Raw genomic sequence first — 14,552 nt, 5'->3', positions numbered from 1 at the left:
GTCATCCCTCTGCAACAGTATCCAAATTGGTATACCTGTTGCTGAAGGGGGATGGCCACAGAGATACGCTGCATTGATTGTTTAACCCCCTTCCCCTTCCTGACAGTCACCCAGTAAGATTTATTGAGAGAATCAAAACATTTGAGTAGACCATCTGATTTCAGTGCAAGGTTCCAGAAGAATGGGGATGAAGTCCAGAAGTGTGATCTACGACAAAAGGAGTGTTACTTTGAAACAGAGAGTGACAGCTTCTGAGAGCCAGACATGAATACTACATCAACAGCATCTAAAAGCAATGACAGTTAAAGGTTTTTGACAAACAAGTGAATTTGTACATGCAAAAAAAAGGGATGTTATTATGTGTGTTTCATTCTTTCATTTCTTCAACGAAGAAAAGCAGTGGAATATGGAAATATAAGCATCATTGGTGACACATTTGATCACAAGTACATCATTATACATGTGTGCACAGTCTAAGAAATATGTCAGATAAAACTGCACATTTTAGTAGTTCTCGGTGCTTTATGTTAAGAATACTCAAGAGTGCTCATTTTACAGCATCTCTTAGTGAAGTATTGAACTGAATCTTAATCTATGTGATAGATCAGCTAGTCCCTGCTGACAATCTTAATGGTTTCCAAAAGCATTACTAACTTGCTTTTTCAATTATTATCGCCCATTTTCAAACTGCTTACGTTTTAACACATGAAAATTAACTGCATTTTGTGACATCAAGCATTTTGCAACATATGATTGAAATACACTTTCTAAAAACAAGCATATAAATTTAAGATCACCCTCAATTTACAGAAAATTGATAGTTTAGGTACATATTTTCCAAAAAGAAGCTTTTATCTAATGTACCTCTGTAACTACACATTAAGTCTGACTATAGACTTTGTGGAGGATTATACTTAGAGCAATAGAGAATCAGAACTGTATAGAAAAAGTATGATCCATGAGCATCTCAATGAGGTTTTCTGACTTCTAGATACTTTGAAATGTGCCAACTTCTCAAAGGCAGGAAGCCAACTGGCCAATGTTATGCACAGCAATCATGGATGTAGGTGAACTTATGATCCTTTAGATGTACGTCAGAGGGATAAATACAGTCATGGCACATCATCCACCTGTCTTCTTCAATTATCTCCAGGGATTTTTTAAAAATACACTCAAGATGGCAAAAGAAGAATCAGGATGTTGGTTTATCCCCAGTGAACATGGGTGTCCAAATCTCTGAACACAGTGACAGAGCTAACACCAAGCCAAGAGCTCATGGCTAGAATAGCCACCTTAACATGTGCTTATAAATCTGTGAGCCTGTGTGTACATGAGAAAAGTTTGCTTTCTGTTATAAAAGATTATACATTTTAATTAAAAAGACTGTCTTAAATATGACAGAAACATCATTTAACTGTTGGATTTTTATTAATGACCATTTCAATCCATATTGTTGCAAAATATCAGCACAAGGAACCACACATTTGAAGTCATGGATGTCATTCACCTCCACTATTCCAAAGGAGCAATCCACCAGTCATAAGTGTTAGAGGCACAAACATTAGTGGGGCCACACAAGACACATTTCAGTAGTGGCAGTCTCCTGCTTTTCTTCAGCCACGCAAATTATTTCTGGCATGTCCTGATACAACAGACAAAGTTTCAAGTTAACAAGTTTAGTCCTCACTGAAAATACCCATCAGTCAGCTAGTTCTAAAATTCAATGGGGCACCATGGTTCTCAGAGTATTAGAGAAGCTCTGTCCTCAGCCTAATAAAGATTATTAATGTGGAAAGTTAAACAGATGGATGAGCAATCAAAAGAAAAGGTTTTGGCTGATGTGAGCATCAAATCAATATTGTCTCTGTGGACATTATTGATCTTTCCAAGCTATCCATCTGCTAATATTGATCCTGCCCAACAGCCTAATTTTGATTAATCAGCCCAGGAATTTGAAAAATTCTTAGTTAAATGTATTCTGTCAGATTCCTTTCACTGCTTTAACGACTTTTGCAAAGTCAGAACTTATATCCCAAGAAAGACAAGACATTTTTTGATTGTCAGAGTACTTGAAGACTTTGATGTCTATAACAAGTATTAGTATTGAATTCAAGTGCAATTTTTCGAGCACCTCTGTATAATGATGTTAGTTTAGAGGGACAAATCCATTAATATCTACCAATCAGTACCAAATGAGTATTAACAATAATGATGTCTTGAAGGCTCCTTCTACTCAGCCTGGATTTCTTTAAAATGCAACACACCTATCATACTTAAAAATGAAATTACTTATTGTCTGTCAATTCTCACTTCTGTATTCACAAATAATCAGCTTCCCCATCAGAAATGACAACTGAATTGGACAATATTTTTCATGAAGTTAACTGGAGTTCAGGAATGGGGAAAGGAGTAAAAGGCAATTGCAATGCAGACACACAAGAGCTTGAAAAGATAGGAGCGGGAGTAGGCTATCAGGCCTTTCAAGCTTTCCTTCCCATTGAATGTGATCATGGTTGATTTATGCTGGCCTCACCTCCTCTTAATGTTCATTTCCTTAATTGTTCAAGTTTTTATCTGTTTCCACTTAAAAAATACCTCATGATCTAGCTGTACTACCCTTGGGTGTAGAGTATTCCAATGATAAACTACTTTCTAGGAGAAGTTTCTGCACAACTCAGTTGTTAATGACGAGGCCTGTAACTTGTTGTTATGCCCTAGATGGTGACTTTCATTAATAGGAATATTTCAACTTTTACTCAGTTGGCATGATCAGGAGATCATTTAGGTTTGAATAAGTCAGACCGCGTTATTTTAAATGACATCACCCTTGATAAGCAAAAAGCCTCAGATCCAGATAACTGAATGTATAATGAAAATAAAAACCTGCAGATGCTGGAAATTTGAAATGCAAGCTGAAACTGTTGGAAAAACTCTACATATCAACAGTTGAAAGAGAAACCAAATCAGTTTGAAGTTATAGACCAAATGGGAGAGAATACATATGATAGAGGAAGTATCTCTGATAGGGTGAGGCCATGGTTGCCATGCTGATATGTTGTAGGGGGTCATCTTGTAGTTAGATCAATGGGCGGTGTTAATGAGTGAAAGAGAGCAGGAGAGTGGAATCAAAAACTGTGAAATATGAAATAAGAAAAATTAGAGACTGAAAATACAGCCAAAATAATATAAAATATTCAAAATGAAAAGCTGTAGAACACACTCAGCAGGTCAAACTAAACTAATCTAGTGAGAAAAAAAACCCAAGTCAGGATATGCAGAAGTGCAGACTGAATTGGCAAATGTTTCCCCCATTATAGAGGTGGTTATACTGAATCAGAATTAGGTTTATTATCACTGACATTTGTTGTATTCTGGCAACAGTCTAGGTGAAGAATGAAAAAGTACAATAAGGTACAACCATAAATATAAAAGAGCGGTGCAAAAAGAGATCAAAAGATGAGGTCATTTTCATGGGTTCATGGTCTGTTGATAAATCTGGTGGCAGAAGGGAAGACGCTGTTGCTGAAATTTTGTTTTCAGGATCCTGCATCTCTTCACTGATGATAGGATAGTAATGAGAGAAGAGCATGTCCTGGATGGTAAGAATTCTTAATAATGGAGGCATCACCTGTTGAAGATCTCCTCGATGGTGGGAGGCCCATGATGGACCTGGCTGAGTAAATGTCCCTCTGCAGCTTTTTCTGATCTTGTGTATTGATACCTCCATACCAGATGGTGATGCAAACAAAGTCAAAGAAAAATGTATTATCAAAGTACATACATATCACCATATACAACCCTGGGATTCTTTTTTGCAGGTATATTTAGCAAATCTATACAACAGTAACTACAAACAGGATCAATGGACAACAATCTGTGCAAATGGAGATCCATGGTACATTAGCAGAGAATTGCTAGAGTCTCGGGTGACACACCAAATTTCCTTAAACTCCTAATTAAGTATAGCTGCTGGTGTGCCTTCTTCATGATTGCACCACTGTGTTAGGCGCAGAATATATCCTCCGAGATGTTGATGCTCAGGAACCTGAAGCTTCTCACCCTTTCCACTGCCGATCCATCACTGAAATCTGGTGTGTCATCCTCCAACTTCCCCTGACTGAAATCTCCGTGGGCTAAGCATGCATCCTTGAGGTGGGGCTATGTTGATTGTCACTGAGGAGAAGATCTTATTTCCGTACTATGAGTGTATTGTGAACACCAAATGCAGTACATTGGATTGGAAGAAAAGCAAATGGATTTCTGCTTAATTCTGAAAAACTGTTTGAATCCTTGGATGGTGCACCAGAAAGAGTTAATAGAATAGATGTGGCATCAGCTTCAATTTCAGGGAATGTGCACAAGAAGGGGAATGGTTGGTACTGCTAGAAGAGTGGACCAGGGAATCACAAATGAAATGGTTCTTCTTCCACGCTGATAGAGCAGGAGAGAAGTATATGCATCTAATTATTGAACCCTGTTGAGGGTGGAAAAAATTCAGAAGGTCGGTCTATTGAATGTGCATGATTATGGAGTGGATAGCAAAGACTTGGAAAGCTATATCGTTATTCTGTATGGAAGGAAAGAAGATGAGAGCAGAAGTGCAAGAGACAGATAAGATGGATTCAAGGGCCCCATCAACTATGGAAGAAGGGAAGACAAGACATAGTTTGGGGCAAATGGAAACAGAAACAGGGAGAATGACATGGAATCTTTTCAAGAGACATGGCAGGAGCAAATATAGTCAAGATGGCTATGGAAGTCTGTAGGCCTGTAATGGATGACCATTGTTTATTTGTCTCTGAGAGATCAGGAAAGGGAGGGCTAGAAGTTAATTGGATCATGTGAGAAAGGGGGAGATTAGCAGCAAAGGTAATGAAATTTGTGTGCTATGAATAAAAGAGGCATCATCAGTACAGTCACTGATACATACGAAGAGAGTCAAGGGATGGTTTGCAAGTAGATTTAAACAAAACCTATTCCATTTATGATGTGTGGTGAAGGTAAAGGTAAAAACTGTTTAAATACAGTCATTTCTCAATGTACACAAAGATTGAATTCCTGGAAAGTATTTCATTAAGCAATAGTTTGTAAATTAAAAAGTCAAAATATATTATGGAGGTTTCTGTGCTCAGAGAATAATATACTGCTTAAAAACAATAGCGTCAGAAATCAATAACACATATCTCAAAGTATCAAATGTGTTACAGCCAAAATGTACTTTTGAAATCACTGGGAAAGTTTGAACTTGCCATACAGTTGAAGATATGTATCAGTTAGGATACATATATCAATGTACATAAACTTTAACTGCATTAAATACACAATTTCTGGTTCTGATGCTATTTTTAAGGCTTCTTTGGGCTATCTGAAGAAAGTACACTATTGCTTGTGCTATTCATGAGGATCCCAAACCCTAAGATGAAGCCCATGTTAATCCAGTGCAAATTCCCAAAGTCTGTGGGCAAATGCAAGTGTACCAAATGGCTTAAGACATGGTGAATTAAGTCTGTCTTCCTCAATAAACTCCTGTACTCTACACAGGATAATTCATCAAGGAATAATTCCTCAATTATAAGTAGACAATATGGACTCAAAACTGAAAGTTATCAAATCAATACGCAAGGTATACTTGTGAAGTTTAAAAAAAAGACATATGTTGGAATTTAATGTGTGCCATGAAATGAAAAATCTGTCAAATAAAAATAGGAATGACTATCAGAGGTTTGGTGAAGCAATAGCAGAGTAGAATATTTGATACATAAACTTGCCTGTAATCACACTGATCAGTAAATAGGATTAGCATATATTTATTTTTAACACAAGAAGGAAATCATAAAGTAAGTTGGTACATATCAATCATCTGAATGACTGCCAATGTCTAGAAGGTTGGTCAGGAGAAATTTCACTTCATTACAGCTGCTGAACATCATGTGGAAGGACTTGATTGCAAAAGACTTTGCAGGAAGGAATCAATGGTACAGTATTTACAAGAATGGGTGGCAGTCATCTGAGTGGCAAGCTCAAAGACATCCAAACTTGATCACCTGGACCTTGTAGGAAACTGAGCAGCACGAGTCTATTATAATTAATATCGTGCTTTTGTAGGTAATGTGGCAGTGATAGGAATTGGGCTTGCATTTGAAACCATATAAAACATTTTATTAATATAGTTTTTCCATATTTTGAAATTAATCTCAACATATCAGAAATTTATCAATGTACAATATTGATAGAATCTATTGGTAGCAGGCTCTATCAACATCATAAATTAGTCTGCTTAAATTGAAAAGACATTATTGCAGCAGCAGAGATGATAACTCTTGCAATTTGGTCCTCTGGGCTTTGACTTCTCAAAACATTGTAAATGGAGAACTATATTTTATGAAGTATTTCTGAATTCGTTCATCTATTAAGATCATTGAATGTATCTTTTAGGTTTATTGTTTTACAACCTCTTTCAGCTCAGTGCCAATACAACATTACCTTAAAATGATGCATAATTACTTCTGAAGAAAACTCTGAGCAAAACAAATTGAAGCAGAGATTTATTGAACTTATGCTGGTATGTAATAAATTTGACTTAGCATGTTTTAGTTGACAACAGGCTAATGCTCTTTCACTGGCAGATCGCCCAGCCATTCTGATTATGGCTTATTTTTTGAATTGATTATCTCTTTGATTTACTTGAAGAGCCATAAAAGGTTTTTTGAGATTAAGATGTGAGAGCTCTTGTCTACAAAAATCACACACTATAACATTAATGGAGACATGGCATCTGCAGAATTTGATTTGAAACGGCTTCTAATCTTATTTGACCTCCTGCATACTGAGAGCATGTTACTAATGCATGGACCCAGTGAAAGCAACAGTGTTAGCAGTTTTCACGTTATAAGCAACTTTAATAAGGTACAATCCTCTGGGTGCAGCATTTGGCTAAGCTGTTGCTCCATCACTAGCTATGAAGGAGTTTCAATGTAATGCAATTTTAGAGAGAAATGCATGTTACTAAGCTATCATGTTATACGAGCTAATTTCAGGAATTTAAAAGTTATATTTTAGTCCTTGCTTTTTATTCTAACATTGTTAGCAGATGTTCAACATTCCAGCTTAGAACAGTTATCAATGGACCTTTTCTAAATTTCTTCTAACAAAACAGAAATATAGAGTATTGGTAGCATTTAAGTTTTATTCATTCAATATTTTATTCTGCAAAGTAGACAAAATGATTCACTTCACATGAGAGTTTGACAAACGTGAACTGAAGGATGAAAGATATGACTTCTGTAAGTAATACTATGGAAGCATTGTAGCAGCATTTGCTAACTTTAGCAGCCCAGAAATACATCTGTTAACTCCCTACTGCTCTCTCTCTCTCATTTTGACTTGGATTACATTTGTAAATTTGCCATTGCTCTACTTTTTAGTTCACATGGTTACGAGAAGTTATTTGACTGCCTATTCTGAATGGGATTAGTCCAAAAAAACTCTTCACTGCCATAGTTTAAAAAGGGCTTACTCTACATTTTACAGTTTAGTGGAGTATCAATGCTTGCACAACTTCTCCCAGCAACCAATTAAGTTTACTTTCTGTGATATTGAATAAGAATAATGGATACAGTAAAGGCCATGGGAACTGCAACCATCCAGGCTATTGTAAGGGAGACCAGCGCATGGCAACAAGTTGCACCTCAGGACAGACTCTTTAAGTACAGTTCCATCAGTTGCTTTCGGACAATTGGTTTTGCAACTCGCATCCACAAAAAAACTGAACAAATCCATTCCAGATAATCACCACCCCAACAATCCACTTTTAATCGAGGGCATTATAATAGATGCTGCCGTTAAGTATCACATAGACCAGAAACCTGTTTAGTGAAGCTCTCTATTGGTTCCACCCTGATGCTTCAGTGCAAGATGTAGCTTTTGTCCAAACATGGTTTAAAGAGTTAAATTAGGGAAGAAAGGCGACTTTAACTGTGTTCAAAACTACAAATGATCAATACATCAGATGATGAATCAAATCACTCTTGCATGTGGCTGAACCCAGATGATAACTTCTGCATCGTATCAGCACCAGACAAAGCTCATCTTGTAAACAGTTTATGTGTCACCTCTATCAAAGCATAATTAAAGAATAATCACCCATGAATATTCTGTAGTATCGCCAGTGATCAGGATCCTGACTGTACTGCTCATCTGCTGTAAATGCCATGTTGAGTCAGTGTTCACCACCCACAGTTTGAGCTTTCGCTCTCCTTGATGCTGAATAGTATGAATCAATGATGCTTCATTACCAGATGAACTCAACGCCTTCTTTGTGCGATTTGAAAGGGAGAACACAACTACAGCTGTGAAGATCCCTGCTGCACCTGATAACCCTGTGATCTCTGTCTCAGAAGCCAATGTTAGACTGTCTTTAAAGAGAGTGAACCCTCGCAAGGCAGAAGGTCCTGATGGAGTACATGGTAAGGCTCTGAAAACCTGTGCCAACCAACTAGCGGGAGTATTCAAGAACATTTTCGATGTTTCAGTGATACGGGCAGAAGTTCCCACTTGCTTCAAAAAGGCAACAGCTATACCAGTGCATAAGAAGAATAATGTGGGATGCCTCAATGACTATCACTTAATGCCCCATAGCACTCACAACGACAGTGATGAAATGCTTTGAGAGGTTGGTTATGACTAGACTGAACTCCTGCCTCAGAAAGGACCTGGACCCATTGCAATTTGCCTTTCGCCACAATAGGTCAATGGCAGATTCAATCTCAATGGCTCTCCACATGGCTTTAGACCACCTAGACAACACAAACACCTATGTCAGGATGCTGTCATTGACTACTGCTCAGCATTTAATACCATCATTCACAGAATTCCAATTGAGAAGTTGCAGAAACTGGCCTCTGTATCTCCCTCTACAATTGGATCCTCGACTTCCTAACTGGAAGACCCCAGTCTGTGCAGATTGGTGAATACATATCCTCCTTGCTGATGATCAATACTGGCACACCTCAGGGGTGTGTATTTAGCCCACTGTTCTACTCTCTGTATACACATAACTGTGTGGCTAGGCATAGCTTATGCACCACCTATAAATTTGTTGATGATACAACCATTGTTTGAAGAATCTCAAGTGGTTACAAGAAGGCATACAGGAGTGAGATATGCCAACTAGTGGAATGGTGCCATAGCAACAACCTGGCACTCAACATCAGTAAGACGAAAGAGCTGATTGTGGACTTCAGGAAGGGTAAGGCGAAGGAACACATACCAATTGAGCAGAAGTGGAGAGAGTGAACAGCTTCAAGTTCCTCGGTGGCAAGATCTCTGAGGATTTAACCTAGGGATCATAAAGAGAACCTTTGAAATGCAGTGTCTCTAAGATCTGATCAGAGATTGGGGATTTTTCAGAATTACAAACCTCCTTTTACAGCACAACTAACGTGCACATCAGTCATGTACTGGAATATTTGCCACTTGCCAAGGTAATGAACTTTTCAAGATTCAAGAAGTTCAGCGTAATCCAGTTTCCTGAACACTAAACAACCTTTCCCTCCAATGTCAGCACACTCAGCTTTTAATGTGAGCCATCTATAAAATGCTGTTCCTTTATTCACCAAAGATTCTTCAGCGACACCTCCTTATTCTGTAACTCCATTAGCAGGAAGGATGAGAACAACCAGCACCTATCGATGCACCTCTCCAAATGACTCAGAAAGAAATCCACTTCTATACTCTGTCAAAATCCTAATTCTCCATGTCTGATGCAGCTCAAGGAGGCACATCCCCAACTTCTCAAAGACAACCAGAACTGGACAGCAAATGAAAGCCTTGTTGGAGCCACCCACACTCAAAGAATTAATTTAAAACATCTCATTGCTGCCTTTTTCAATGGAACTTATTTCATGTGTTATGATCTCAGCCCCCTCCTTTGTGAGAATTGCAAGAGCACCCGTTGAAGGGGGGGGGTCAGTAGACCCAGTCAGAGAGAGAGAGAGAGACGTGCCAAATTGCAGGTCCCACCAGTGATACAGAATAAAGACAACAGTGACTATTGTCTCATGGAGACCACGTGAAAAGCCTTTGGGCAAGGTGGGCTGGTTGAGAGAGAGATTGCATCATCCCAACCTGATTGACACCTGCGACCCCGTGAGGAAGTATAAAGGAGAGTCTCAGGGGGACAGCCCCTCAGACACACCAAGAAGACACGAAAGAGTGGTCCCGCAGCAGCGGGAAACCATTCTGAAGGAAGCCACGTGCGTTAGATTCTGGGATTGGAATCTGTGGCTGGAATCACAGAAAACCGCTTTAACTAACATTCGGGGAGAGGAAACCAATGCTCCCCCGATTTCACAGAAGATTCATCGAGACTCGGCAAGTTCTTTCTGTTCTCCCCCAATCTCTCTCTCGGTCGCCCCACGCAAAACGCAGCGATTTTAAAAGGACTGAGGCCTGCAGACTTTCAGAGTGACTTTTATATTTCCAACGGACAATCTATTAACCCCTAGACACCAGCAGAGCTAAATTCTTAATGATTATCACTATACCCGCGCTTTAGATTGAATGTTGACGATGCGCACTATCTGAATGTATGTATTAACCCTACTTTTGTGTCCCTTTATAAATAAAAACGTATGAAAATAGTGACAACAGACTTCAACAGACCTCTCTATCTTTGCTGGTAAGTTATCCAGTTATGGGATAGGTAACAACTTGGGGGCTCATCCGGGATTTGACACCAAATTGGGAGGCCAGTGAATCGGGCTTGTAGTCCAAAACTTGAATCTGGTTATGCGGGTAGCCAGACGGGAAACCAGCAAAGATGGATGTTGGTGAATTTATGGAAAACCCGACGGTGTGCAAGAGGCGGCCACCAAATCAGACTTGTTAAATTTAGCGAAGGGGTTGAGCCTCACAGAAGTGAGATCGTCCATGAAAAAGCAGGAGGTACGAAGGGCCATAACCCAGTATTACAGAAGGTGTTTGGAGCTGAGGTATTGGGAGATATCCCTGAAGAGATACCATCAAGTGGGACGGTTCAGTTAGAGGTGGAGAAATTGAAGTTGGAATGTGAAATTAAGCTAGAAGAGCTGGAAGCAGCTGAGAGAGAGAGAGAAAGGCAAAGGCAGCATGAAATTTACCTAAAGAAGCTAGAAGCAGAAGAGAAAGAGAGGGAACGGGCCGAGAAAGAGAGGGAACGGGCCAAGAAAGAGAAACAGAGGCAACATGACCGGGAAATTGAGAAGATGAAGAACAAATGAAGAGATCAAGGGGTAGACCAAGCAGAGTGGTTTAATGTTAGTAGGGAGTTGAGATTGGTGCCCCCGTTCGAGGAGACAGATGTCGATAGCTATTTCTTGCTTTTTGAAAAGATGGCAGTAAATCAGAAGTGGCCAAAAGGGCAGTGAGTGGCGTTGTTACAAAGTGTGTTAAAGGGAAAGCCCAACGAGCATATGCAGCCTTGTCCCTGGAGGAGGGAGAAGCGGAGAATTATGATGAGGTAAAAAAGGCCATTCTCCGGACTTACGAATTGGGACCTGAGGCCTATAGACAAAGGTTTAGAAATTTAAGGAAAGGGTGGAATCAAATGTATACCGAGCTAGCCCATGAGAAGGGGGTGCTCTTGGACCGTTGGTGCACCGCAGAAAGAGTGGGCGAGGATTATGGGCGTCTCAGGGAGTTGTTTTTGATTGAGGAATTTAAAAGTTGTGTTCTGGAGGAGATCCGGGTGTATTTGAATGAGAAGCCGGATAAGTCCATTTCAGAATTTGCCAGGTTGGCCGACGAATATGCCCTAACCCACAAGACAAAAACTCCCTCAAATAAAGGTCCCCAGAGAGACCGTGGGAACGATCGAGAAAGTGCGACGAGTGAGGCAGAGGTTCCACCGGGAGCTAGCGGTAAGGTTGAGGGGGAAAGGCAAGCTGGCCAGAGGGCTCCGGGTTTGACCTGTTTTAATTGTGGAAAGGAGGGGGACATTGCATCTCGATGCTTTGCTCTGAGGAAGGAGATAGGAAGAGGGAAAACCACCTCCCTATCGGGTGTGCCGTGGTAATCAGCAGATCGACCAGAGAGCCGAGGGTAGACAGAGTACGAGAGGGCTCTGGGAGTTGTCAGTCACACGGAACCGTGTCTGTGATGGAGGGAGACACCCCAGTTTCCGTACGAATCTGGAGGGATACGGGCTCTGAATTATCCCTGGTTAGCCGTAAGGTACTAGAATTTGGTCGGGAAACGGGCATGGTAAAGGTGGAAGGAATAAATAAACGGATAGAAATGGTGCCCTTATATAAGGTCATTCTGGATTGTGAGCTGGTGTATGGATCAGTTGAAATAGGGGTGCCCTCAGAATTCCCGAGAGATGACGTGGACATCCTGCTGGGAAATGACTTAGCAGGGGGTAAGGTTTGGTCAGCCATGCTGCCGACCTGCCGACCGGAGAGTGTGGTGGCCCCGGCCCTAGCACCCAAGGACCATCTTGCCAGCGCGGTCACTCGCAGCCTGTCGAGAGAGAGAGCTGTGAACGAGAGCAGTTTAAATCTGGCCAGTTTTGATTTGGCCGAGACGTCTTTGTCGACCTTGTGCCACGAGGGTTCCGAGGGTGGTAAGGCGAAGAGTAGTAAAGTGAAAAGGGGTAAGGGAGAGGAGATAGATCTGCCTTTAGCGAAGAGAAAGGTCCTACAGGTAGGAAATAAAGATGAGAAACAGATAAAGCTGTTAAAAGGTCCAGAGTTGGACATGGATGATCTGTCTGGTTTGGCAGAATTGTTTGAAGGACTTGAGAGTTCTAAAGGTGTTCCCGATAATGAGAGGAGGGCAGTCCTAGATGGAAAGGATACCCTTGCCTCGAAGGAGTCTGCTGAAAAGGCCGAGGAGGTTGTTTCAGCTCGCAGGGTTGCGCCTTCCCCAGGTGGGAGCCGCCCAGAGAGTAACTGGGAGGATCGGGGGAAGTTAGAATTTGAAAAAGGTACGGGTGTTGAAAGCCTGGAAGAGGCCAATGTCCCGTTTGAGAGTGTCCGAGATGGGGATGCCCGAGGGGCTGAACCTAGTAACGGAGCTCAGAAGAAGTCTGAGGTATCTGACCCAGTGGAACGGGGCGGCCGTCCTTGTGGGTCAGATGGACTTGGTTCAGTGGGAAAAGGGTTAACCTTGGTAACCGGGGGAAGTGTGAGTTCCCCTGTGTTTGTACTCGAAGGTGGGTTCAAAGTTAATGCAGAATTTAAGAATGGGGGGGTGAGGATTGTTGACGAAGAAAACGAAAAGCTTGTAGTTTCCAAATCGAAGGAAGAAACCTTAAACCTGGCAGATCGCTCACAGAGTGAGCCGGGGAATAGCAGGGCCCCCCACTCTATTGTTATGCCAGGATGGGGTGTGAAAAGGCTGCCTTCGACAGGCTACTTGAGCGAATCGTTCGAATCAAACACCAATAGCCTGAAGGGGACTGATAAAAGGGCCAGCCACCTGGGTAAAATCGAAGAATTGGGTGAAAAGGGTCTAAGTTTGGGGCATGGTGTTGCAAAAATAACCCCGATGAACGGGGCGGGCGGGAGTTCACCACGCCAAACTACTCAAGTTCCCCATGGGGGGGCTCGCCGGAAAAGAGGCGACGGTTAATGGGGATGCCATTGTTAGACAGCTAAGCAGGTTGAACAGGTTTGTGCCAAAGCCTGTGAATAATAAAGACAGCCCTTTGTAGACCTGCCGGTTAAGTTAAACGACTGAAACGATTAGTATTCGCGTAAACTTTTGTAAATGCACCTAAGCTAAGGTCACACCTCTTTAGTTTTGTTGCTTAGAAAAAAAAAGGTGGTTATTGAATTGAAGTCTGATGTACGGTTCGCAATGTTAAGATATTAAAGAAAGGGACACTGTAATCGTTAACTATTTAGATACTGACTTGAATGTATAACAGTAGTATTTTGCGAAAAGAAAAGCTTGTGTATTGTGTTAGATCCAAAACTCTGGTAAGACTGTGGACCACTTCGTTTTAACCGCTGGTAAAACGTCTTTTAAGAGGGGAGGTGTTATGATCTCAGCCCCCTCCTTTGTGAGAATCGCAAGAGTGCCCGTTGAAGGGGGGGGGGGGGGTGGTCAGTAGACCCAGTCGGAGAGAGAGAGAGAGACATGCCAAATTGCAGGTACCACCAGCAATACAGAATAAAGACAACAACGACTATTGTCTCATGGAGACCACGTGAAAAGCCCTCGGGCAAGGTGGGCTGGTTGAGAGAGAGATTGCATCATCCCAACTTGATTGACACCTGCGACCCCGTGAGGAAGTATAAAGGAGAGTCTCAGGGGGACAGCCCCTCAGACACACCAAGAAGACACGAAAGAGTGGTCCCGCAGCAGCGGGAAACCATTCTGAAGGAAGCCACGTGCGTTAGATTCTGGGATTGGAATCTGTGGCTGGAATCACAGAAAACCGCTTTTAACTAACATTCGGGGAGAGGAAGCCAACGCTCCCCCGATTTCACGGAAGATTCATCGAGACTCGGCAAGTTCTTTCTCTTCTCCCCCAATCTCTCTCTCTCGGTCGCCCCACGCAAAACGCA

This window comes from Hypanus sabinus, chromosome 2 (assembly GCF_030144855.1).
Source record: "Hypanus sabinus isolate sHypSab1 chromosome 2, sHypSab1.hap1, whole genome shotgun sequence".
Classification (NCBI taxonomy): Eukaryota; Metazoa; Chordata; class Chondrichthyes; order Myliobatiformes; family Dasyatidae; genus Hypanus; species Hypanus sabinus.
Note: the sequence above shows the minus strand (reverse complement) of the source record.